The 10109-nt window shown below is 44.6% G+C and overlaps 1 protein-coding gene across 1 annotated transcript in view; it reads left to right on the top strand.

The window, feature by feature from the left end:
- Positions 1–1696: 1696 nt before the first annotated feature.
- The window catches only part of NR1I2 (nuclear receptor subfamily 1 group I member 2), a 48964-nt gene continuing 40551 nt past the window's right edge, over positions 1697–10109 (top strand). The window contains exon 1 of the mRNA XM_075851025.1: positions 1697–1782. The gene's annotated coding sequence lies outside the window, so the exon portion shown is untranslated. The remainder of the gene's footprint in view (positions 1783–10109) is intronic.

Genomic DNA, 10109 nt, shown 5'->3' with positions numbered 1-10109 from the left:
TTATATATTACAGGTCAGTGATTACAGCGCAGTATTATATATTACAGGTCAGTGATTACAGCGCAGTATTATATATTACAGGTCAGTGATTACAGTACAGTATTATATATTACAGGTCAGTGATTACAGCGCAGTATTATATATTACAGGTCAGTGATTACAGTACAGTATTATATATTACAGGTCAGTGATTACAGTGCAGTATTATATATTACAGGTCAGTGATTACAGTACAGTATTATATATTACAGGTCAGTGATTACAGTACAGTATTATATATTACAGGTCAGTGATTACAGCGCAGTATTATATATTACAGGTCAGTGATTACAGCGCAGTATTATATATTACAGGTCAGTGATTACAGTGCAGTATTATATATTACAGGTCAGTGATTACAGTACAGTATTATATATTACAGGTCAGTGATTACAGCGCAGTATTATATATTACAGGTCAGTGATTACAGTACAGTATTATATATTACAGGTCAGTGATTACAGTGCAGTATTATATATTACAGGTCAGTGATTACAGTGCAGTATTATATATTACAGATCAGTGATTACAGTACAGTATTATATATTACAGGTCAGCGATTACAGTACAGTATTATATATTACAGGTCAGTGATTACAGTACAGTATTATATATTACAGGTCAGTGATTACAGTGCAGTATTATATATTACAGATCAGTGATTACAGTACAGTATTATATATTACAGGTCAGCGATTACAGTACAGTATTATATATTACAGGTCAGGGATTACAGTGCAGTATTATATATTACAGGTCAGTTATTACAGTGCAGTATTATATATTACAGGTCAGTGATTACAGTGCAGTATTATATATTACAGGTCAGTGATTACAGTACAGTATTATATATTACAGGTCAGTGATTACAGTGCAGTATTATATATTACAGGTCAGTGATTACAGTGCAGTATTATATATTACAGGTCAGTTATTACAGTGCAGTATTATATATTACAGGTCAGTGATTACAGTGCAGTATTATATATTACAGGTCAGTGATTACAGTGCAGTATTATATATTACAGGTCAGTTATTACAGTACAGTATTATATATTACAGGTCAGCGATTACAGTACAGTATTATATATTACAGGTCAGGGATTACAGTGCAGTATTATATATTACAGGTCAGTTATTACAGTACAGTATTATATATTACAGGTCAGTGATTACAGTACAGTATTATATATTACAGGTCAGTGATTACAGTGCAGTATTATATATTACAGGTCAGTGATTACAGTACAGTATTATATATTACAGGTCAGCGATTACAGTACAGTATTATATATTACAGGTCAGGGATTACAGTGCAGTATTATATATTACAGGTCAGTTATTACAGTACAGTATTATATATTACAGGTCAGCGATTACAGTACAGTATTATATATTACAGGTCAGGGATTACAGTGCAGTATTATATATTACAGGTCAGTTATTACAGTACAGTATTATATATTACAGGTCAGCGATGACATCACACCTGTAAACAGAAACATCTGAAAAATACCTGAGTTTAAACTGACGTCACGTATTTAAATAACCCCGCCCATTCTCAGATGATTGGCTATTGACCGCCCCAGTCCCGCCTCGCTCACTGTGATTGGCTGTTGCTGCTCCAGGCTTCTTCTAGAGTTGCGTCTTGTCAGTGCGGGAATCCCGGAGAAGGCAGCAGCGACAGCTGTGAACACCTGCAGCACCACCGGCTCCAGCCCCGCGTCCTGACCGGGAGCAGAGGTGAGTGCTGGAGGTGGAAGAGTGGGGGGTCTTCTCTTACCTGCAGCCACTATGTACCGGAGGCAGACACACCCAGCGTCACCTGACCCGGGAGCCGCATATATACGTCACCTGACCCGGGAGCCACATATATACGTCACCTGACCCGGGAGCCACATATATACGTCACCTGACCCGGGAGCCACATATATACGTCACCTGACCCGGGAGCCACATATATACGTCACCTGACCCGGGAGCCACATATATACGTCACCTGACCGGGGAGCCACATATATACGTCACCTGACCCGGGAGCCACATATATACGTCACCTGACCCGGGAGCCACATATATACGTCACCTGACCCGGGAGCCACATATATACGTCACCTGACCCGGGAGCCACATATATACGTCACCTGACCGGGGAGCCACATATATACGTCACCTGACCGGGGAGCCACATATATACGTCACCTGACCGGGGAGCCACATATATACGTCACCTGACCCGGGAGCCACATATATACGTCACCTGACCCGGGAGCCACATATATACGTCACCTGACCCGGGAGCCACATATATACGTCACCTGACCCGGGAGCCACATATATACGTCACCTGACCGGGAGCCACATATATACGTCACCTGACCCGGGAGCCACATATATACGTCACCTGACCCGGGAGCCACATATATACGTCACCTGACCCGGGAGCCACATATATACGTCACCTGACCCGGGAGCCACATATATACGTCACCTGACCCGGGAGCCACATATATACGTCACCTGACCCGGGAGCCACATATATACGTCACCTGACCCGGGAGCCACATATATACGTCACCTGACCCGGGAGCCACATATATACGTCACCTGACCCGGGAGCCACATATATACGTCACCTGACCCGGGAGCCACATATATACATCACCTGACCCGGGAGCCACATATATACGTCACCTGACCCGGGAGCCACATATATACGTCACCTGACCCGGAGCCACACGTACACCAAACTCACCTGAGCCTGCTTCCTGCATTCGGGGGCCACATTCTCATCTGAGCCTGGATTCGGGGGCCGCACTTTACTGCTGTTTCCTAAACCAACACTGCACAATATATGTATAAAGAAGTGGCAGTGTACATACATAATATACGGGGTGCACATACATAATACACAGTCTACATATATCATATATGGGGTGCACATATATCATCTAAAGTGTACATGTATGGTCTACAGGGGTGCACATATATAATCTACGGGGTGCACATACCTAATACACGGTGTAGATATCTAATATATAGGGTGCGCATATATAGCACACAGTGTACATATATTACATACGAGGTGCACATACATGACACACAGTGTACATATATAATCTACGGGGTGCACATATAATATACAGGGGGATATATATGATATACAGGATGTACACACACATATATACATTATACAGTGTACATAGAGTATGCAGGGTGTCCTTATATATAATATACATTGTACATATATAATATACGAAGTGTCCTTATGTATAATATAAGGGGGTACATATATAACATACAGTGAACATATATAACATACGAGGTGCACATATAATATACAGGGGATATATATGATATACAGGATGTGCACGCAGTGTACATATATAATATATACTGGGTGTGCAGCAATTCCAGTAATCTGTGTCAGTATATCCAGTTCTTTACTTTCTACGATGTATCCGCCGCACGTTTCATGTTGTATAGAATAACGGGCTATATGATCCGTGCCCGCGTACATAGAGTATGATATACATATAAATGCTATTATTCCAATGACGATGGAGGCGGGGTCTCGTGAGCACTCCCCCTCCAGCAGCAGCACTGGCAGCAAAGGGTCAATTCTCACACAGGGGTCCCGGCGTCCCTGGTGATTCACGCTGCGTGCGCTAGATTAATGCCGCTACCGTGTCAGCCATGTTTATTGAGGGCAGTGCTGGAGCACTTTGTATCTTAAGGCCCTGTTCACACACAGTTTTTTTTGCAGGCGGAAAAATCTGCCTCAAAATTCCTTCCTGTTTGCTGCTTTTTTCGCTAAGTTTTTCACTGCGTTTTTTCAGCCGCGGGCAAAAAACAGCGAAAACTGCTCTCTCTGCCTCCCATTGATGTCAATGGGAGGTCAGAGACGGAAGCTCGCGGGAGAGAAAAACGCCTTCGCCTTCCATTGAAATCAATCTGAGGTAATATCGAGCGTTCTTTGGCGCTGTTTGCGACGCGATTTCAGCATTGAACTCCCCCTGAGTGTTTGTCATGATTTCTCGCTTTTGTTTGTATTGCTGTGCGGCCCCCGGGCTCCCTGTGGATGGGGGAGGTTTCTATAGGGGATGGTATAGTGTTATTCATGAGCCGCTCAGGCGTCAGTGCAGCATCTGTGGCCGTCACCGCGGCGTCTTCGTTACCACGACGATCACTTCTATGAGGGCTGAAGCTGCACAACAACCTTGTGGTGAAATATTGTGATGGAGCTCATGAGGGGAGCGCGACCAAACCACGACACCTTCACCCACTGTCCGGCAGCCTGCCCCCCGCATGTCCGGGTTACCTCACCAGCGGACCCTGCGACAATCTCTTTTTGCTGCGAATTTGCTTCTTTTCCGCAACAAGAATCGCAACATTTCACTTCCCGTATTGGGCTCAAAGGAGAAAATCCGCAATCAAAAATCTGCACCACAAGTTACGTTTCTGGCCGTTTTTTCCGCAGCGTGTGGTGAGATTTGTTACAATCTCATCCGCTTTACCGATACTGTAAAACGCTGAAGATTTTTTATCCGCCAATCTGCACGAAAAATCCTCAGCAAAGCCGCTATGTGTGAACATGCCCTAAACAATAACTTCTTTACCCCCCGGACATCCTGGAGTCGGTGACCATATGCCCAGCGCCATTTTCCCTTACCCTGGCCACCTGCTCACTGCCCCCACCATGCCGAGGTACCCACTAATAGCGTGCCCGCTCTTACATCTCCTGATCTGGACCCCGCCCACATTTGTCGCGTTTGTCTGCCATGTTGTATAATGGTCCTCAGTCGTTATATCACCTCCTGCCCATCACTGATCTCCACAGAGCCCACTGGACCTATCAGCAGAGCTGAGACTGGTCACATGACACTTCTGCACAGTCCTTAACCAATCTGCAAAGCCAAGAGGGAGTCACATGACACGCTTCTTTGTAGCACTGACTCGTTAGTACAGAAGAACCCTCTTGACCAATCGGCAGAGGGGAGAGGGGTCACATGATACATTTTCCCTATTAGCCCTGACTCTTAGAAACCTCGAGCCAATCAGCACAACCAAGTGGGGTCACATGATGCATCTATGCAGAGCTGAAAGGAATCTCATGACTAACTTCCTGCAGTTCTTAATCAGCCAATCAGCAGAGGTGAGAGGGGTCACATGATACATTTCACTTTTTTTCTTGATTCTTAGAACTAAGAAATCCCTCTCTGCCAATGATCAGAGCCCGGTTGTATCACATGACCCAGGCCTCCTTAGTTACTGGACTGTTGCTAAGGAGTAAGACTTTGTATTGACAGTTGGGGGGTGACATTTAATGGACGGTTCTGCCCCCCCCCCCCGACTTTACCTCACAGCGCTGCTCTTATCTGGTGACTCTTTCTGTCAATATTTAACCCTTTCAGGACCAGGTTTCCCTCCCCGTCTTAACTCTCTTTTATTTCTTGTTGACGCGGCCGTATGAGGGCTCCGTTTTTACGGGACAAGTTGTACTTTCTGATGGTATTAATATGATGTGCTGGGAAGATGGAAGAAAATCCGGAATGGGGTGGAATTGGAAAAAAACAGCAGTTCCGCCATTTTCTTATGGCTTTCTTTTTTACGGTGTTCAATGTACGGTGAAAATGACGCGTTACCTTTATTCTGCGGTCAGTGCGATCGCGGTGATACCAAATTTATATCGTTTTTGTTATGTTTTAGGACCTTTTTTAAAAAAAGTTCAATGTTTCAAAAAAAGACATTTTTTGCGTCACCATTTCCTGCGTAAGGCGACATTTTGTACGTGGAAAGATGTCGTTTTTATTAATACATAAATAAATATTTTAATTATTTTTATAGTTCGGGAATTCTCGGGCGCGGGGGATACCTCATGTGATTATGTTGATTTATTTTTATATGTGATCTAGAGAAATGGGGGGGGATTTGAATATTTATCACTTTTTTTAAAAACTTTTTTTTTTTTTACTTTTATTTAGCCCCTGTAGGGGGCCTGAGCCTGCGATCATTAGATCACTTATATCACAATATCACAGTCTATGGCAAAATCAGTGCATTGCTATTGAGACCTGCCACGAGCCACGGGCCACAGTCCGGTCTCAATATCAATCTTCCTATAGCAGGGCTGGAAGCGTTCACCCGGCTCCCGTCTGCTAGAGGAATACACCGGCTCCCCCGGTCTCGCCGCGCGGTAGCCGTTGACCGGCCATGAAGTGTAAGGGGCAGTAAAAACCCGTTAGATGCCGGTGGCCACATCTGACACCAGCATCTGAGGGGTTAAATGCTTGCGATCAGAAACGTTTCTGATTGGAACCATTGCCGCTGGGTACACCTGCTGTGTAACATAAGAGACCCGGCGGCGATGGCGCCCGCTCTGCCTCTTTAAATACCCTTTCCCGACGTAAATAGGCATATTAGCGAGGGGAAAGGGTTAATTGCTCTTTCACAAATTTCCCCTCCTCCTATAAAGATGGCGCCGGGATGACTATGTGATGTGGCGCAATTCAGTAACCTCTGAGAGGGGTTGAAGCGCGTTCAGTTTGACATCCACGCCGCGTCCGCCACGTTATCACTCGTTAACAATTGTTACATCTGCTGTGACTGGAACGATCGATGCGATCGGGAATGATCACCTGATTCTCTGGTGGGCAGTTGCTTCATTGGGGCTTGGTGTCACCTCCACCCTGCGGGCATTTGTCAGCGCCCGTCCTGCCGCCGCCCGTTCCCCGTGTTTGTGTACATCTCTGGCCTCGTTGTTCTGGTTTAACGGGATCTCGTCTTCTCCCCGAAGGTCGGGAAGTCGCTCTCTGACGTCTCAGGAGATAAGAATCCGGTGTGTCAGCAGATCTCAGGCCCCCCAGGGGGGAATATACATATGTGCAGCTATACAAGGGCCCCATAGGTAAGGGGGGGGGGCACTGGCACATTAAAGCCCTTAATACTGTATTAGATTATAGGTAAGGGACTGAATTTATTACTGGTGGATTGTTATACCTCGGGTGACATACAGGGGGCACTGTGATGAACTATAGAGAGCAAGGGCCCCATATAGTGAGGTGTGAGGCTGGAGGGAGATCAGGATGAGGTCTGAGGAGTGATTGGAGGCTGCATGCCTTTTGTGTCATGTGATCAATGGATGTAAACAATAATGATTCCATTCACGAACAGCAAGCATTGTACTATTTGATCATTGTGCCTCAAAGTGAATTATTGTCCCCGAATACCCGTCATGGCCGCAGGGAACTACGGCCGAAAAACCGCACCAAATTGTGCTGCATTTCTTTGCCTGGAATGTGCGCTGCGGAACGTCATCCCAGGAGACCGGCCAGAACGAAGAAGCACAGAATTCTGGGTAAGTATAAGTTGTGATTTTTGCGGGGAATTGCGTCTGCTATTTGTTGCGGGTTTTACCTTTAAATTGAATTAAATGGGGAAAACCCGCAACACCAAAGCAGCGATTACACAAATACAATGGACATGTTGCGGATTAAAGAACCTGCACTGCAGGTCAATTTCATCATTGACGCGGCGTGTGGAGGAGATTTGTTCTATCTCATCTATTCTGCTGCCGATATTCCGCAACGAAATCTGTTCCGCAGTATTTACACTTGGGTTAATAGTCCCTTTTATACAATGCGATTCCTGCTTCAGAGCCCGGACAGGTCCCGTGATTACATTCAAAGGAGGAGCTCACAGGTAACGTCCGCCCAAATCTACAAGTGAAGAAAGAAAAAGCGGAACCCACCCAAATCAACTTGTTCTTTACCTTATTGCTCAAATTTAAAAGGAGCGGGTACAGACGGTGAGTATCCGAGGCCTGCGAGAACAGTTGATTTGGGTGATTTCTTTCTTTCTTTTTCTCTTTTTTTTTTTTTTCTTTCTCTTTTTTTTCTTTCTCTTTTTTTTTCTTTCTCTTTTCTCCTTTCTTTCTTTTTTCTTTCTTTCTCTCTTTTTTTTTCTTTCTTTCTTTTTTTTTTCTTTCTTTCTTTCTTTTTTCTTTCTTTCTTTCTTTCTTTCTTTCTTTCTCTCTTTCTCTCTTTCTCTCCTTTCTTTCTTTCTTTCTTTCTTTCTCTCTTTCTCTCCTTTCTTTCTTTCTTTCTTTCTTTCTCTCTTTCTCTCTTTCTTTCTTTCTTTCTTTCTTTCTTTCTTTCTTTCTTTCTTTCTTTCTTTCTTTCTTTCTTTCTTTCTTTCTTTCTTTCTTTCTCTCCTTTCTTTCTTTCTTTCTTTCTTTCTTTCTTTCTCTCCTTTCTCTCCTTTCTTTCTTTCTTTCTTTCTTTCTTTCTTTCTTTCTTTCTTTCTTTCTTTCTTTCTTTCTTTCTTTCTTTCTTTCTCTCCTTTCTTTCTTTCTTTCTTTCTTTCTTTCTTTCTTTCTTTCTTTCTTTCTTTCTTTCTTTCTTTCTTTCTTTCTTTCTTTCTTTCTTTCTTTCTTTCTTTCTTTCTTTCTTTCTCTCTCACTCCAGGCGTTCATCAGAGCGTTCTGCTGGAGCAAAGAGACAGCTATGAGATTACTCTTTTACTTCTTTATTTTAGACTTATAATGTGTGAGCATTCTTCTGTATATTACAGTGTGACCTGTGTAGTTATGACACCTGCTGCTGCTAGGACAAAGCTGAGTGTACAGATAGCCCCGGGGTAACCAGGGCTGACACTACAGGGGTTCCCCAGACCCCAAATGGAACCCCTCTGATCATGTCGCAGTTACAGGATTAAATGGTCCGGATTGGCGGTTCTTCTGATCCCGGCCATTAAAGCGTAGCCGCTCTGCAGATCTGATCCAGGGGGATATGCCCGACTTCTGCCCATGAGGTAGCTGTAGAGCGTGTGGAACGTGCCCTGATCTGCAAAGGAGATTGAAGGTCACTGAGATGATGGCATTTTTCAATAGTTGATCTAATCCACCTGGCTAGGGTCCGGCTTTACTTGCTTTTTGTCCCTTATTAGGACCGGCATGTTGAAGGATCAGATTTTCTGATTTCCTATAAGACTTTGTCCTTCGAATATAGGTGAGAACTCCTCTTCTCACATCCAGTGTATGCCAATTCTCCTTATCTTCACCTTGGGGATGAGGGAAGAGAACTGGCAATAATATCTCCGGCATGGTGCGTAGTAGAAGACAATCTCCCAGGTCCCTCTAATAGGGTTCTTTGAAGGAAAGGGCCTGCAGCTCGCTTATGCACCTGGCCGACGTGATTGCCACCAGGAAGAAGGCCTTGAAGGAGAGAAATCTGATGGACGACTCTTGCATGGGTTTAAATGGTGGCCTTGTCAGAGCCGACACCACCACTGAAAGATCCCAGGAAGGAGAGGGCACCTGAGAGACTGGGCTAAGGTTTCTTAAAGCCTTGAAGAAGGTCTTCACCAACTGCTGGTTGGAGAACCAATTGGGCATTAATTGCCGTGAAATGCACCTTAAGGGTATTTAGCTTCAAACCTTTATTGAAGCCCTCCTGAAGAAATTGCAGGACAGTATTCAGAGAGACTACGTTTGCTGAATTTTTAGAGCACCAGGAGGTAAACAGGGTCCAAACTCTGTTTATACTTTGACCGTTGAAAGTCGTCTAGCTGACAGTATTAATAACTTCTGATGAAAGTCCCATTTCTGTCAGGTTCTCCCGGTCAGTCTCCAGGCCGTGAGATGTAGACTGCGAGGGTTCGGGTGATACACCCCTTTCTGGGACAGGAGGTCCGGTGATACTGGAAGTTTCAGGAACCTGCCCTTCGAGAGAGACAGTGCCAGGGAGAACCAGGTCCTGCGGGGCCAAAATGGCAGGATTGCAATGGCTTCCGCTTTTTCGTTCCGAACTTTTTTCAATACTCTGGGTATTAAGGGGAGGGGGGGGGAGATGTAGATAAATTTTTCCCTCCAGCTGACAGATAGTCCGTCCAATGCTACTGCATGGCGGGTGTGGTAAAGAGAACAGAAGCTGAGGACTTTGTTGTTCTCTTCTGATGCCATCACATCCACGTCTGGCATTCCCCACGTGGCAGCTAAGCTGCTGAAAACCTGAGGGTTGAGACTCCACTCCCGTGGATGGAGGATATTGTGGCTGAGGAAATCTGCAGTG

The sequence above is a fragment of the Rhinoderma darwinii genome, chromosome 2 (assembly GCF_050947455.1).
Source record: "Rhinoderma darwinii isolate aRhiDar2 chromosome 2, aRhiDar2.hap1, whole genome shotgun sequence".
Lineage (NCBI taxonomy): Eukaryota > Metazoa > Chordata > Amphibia > Anura > Rhinodermatidae > Rhinoderma > Rhinoderma darwinii.
This window is presented reverse-complemented; position numbering and strand designations above follow the sequence as displayed.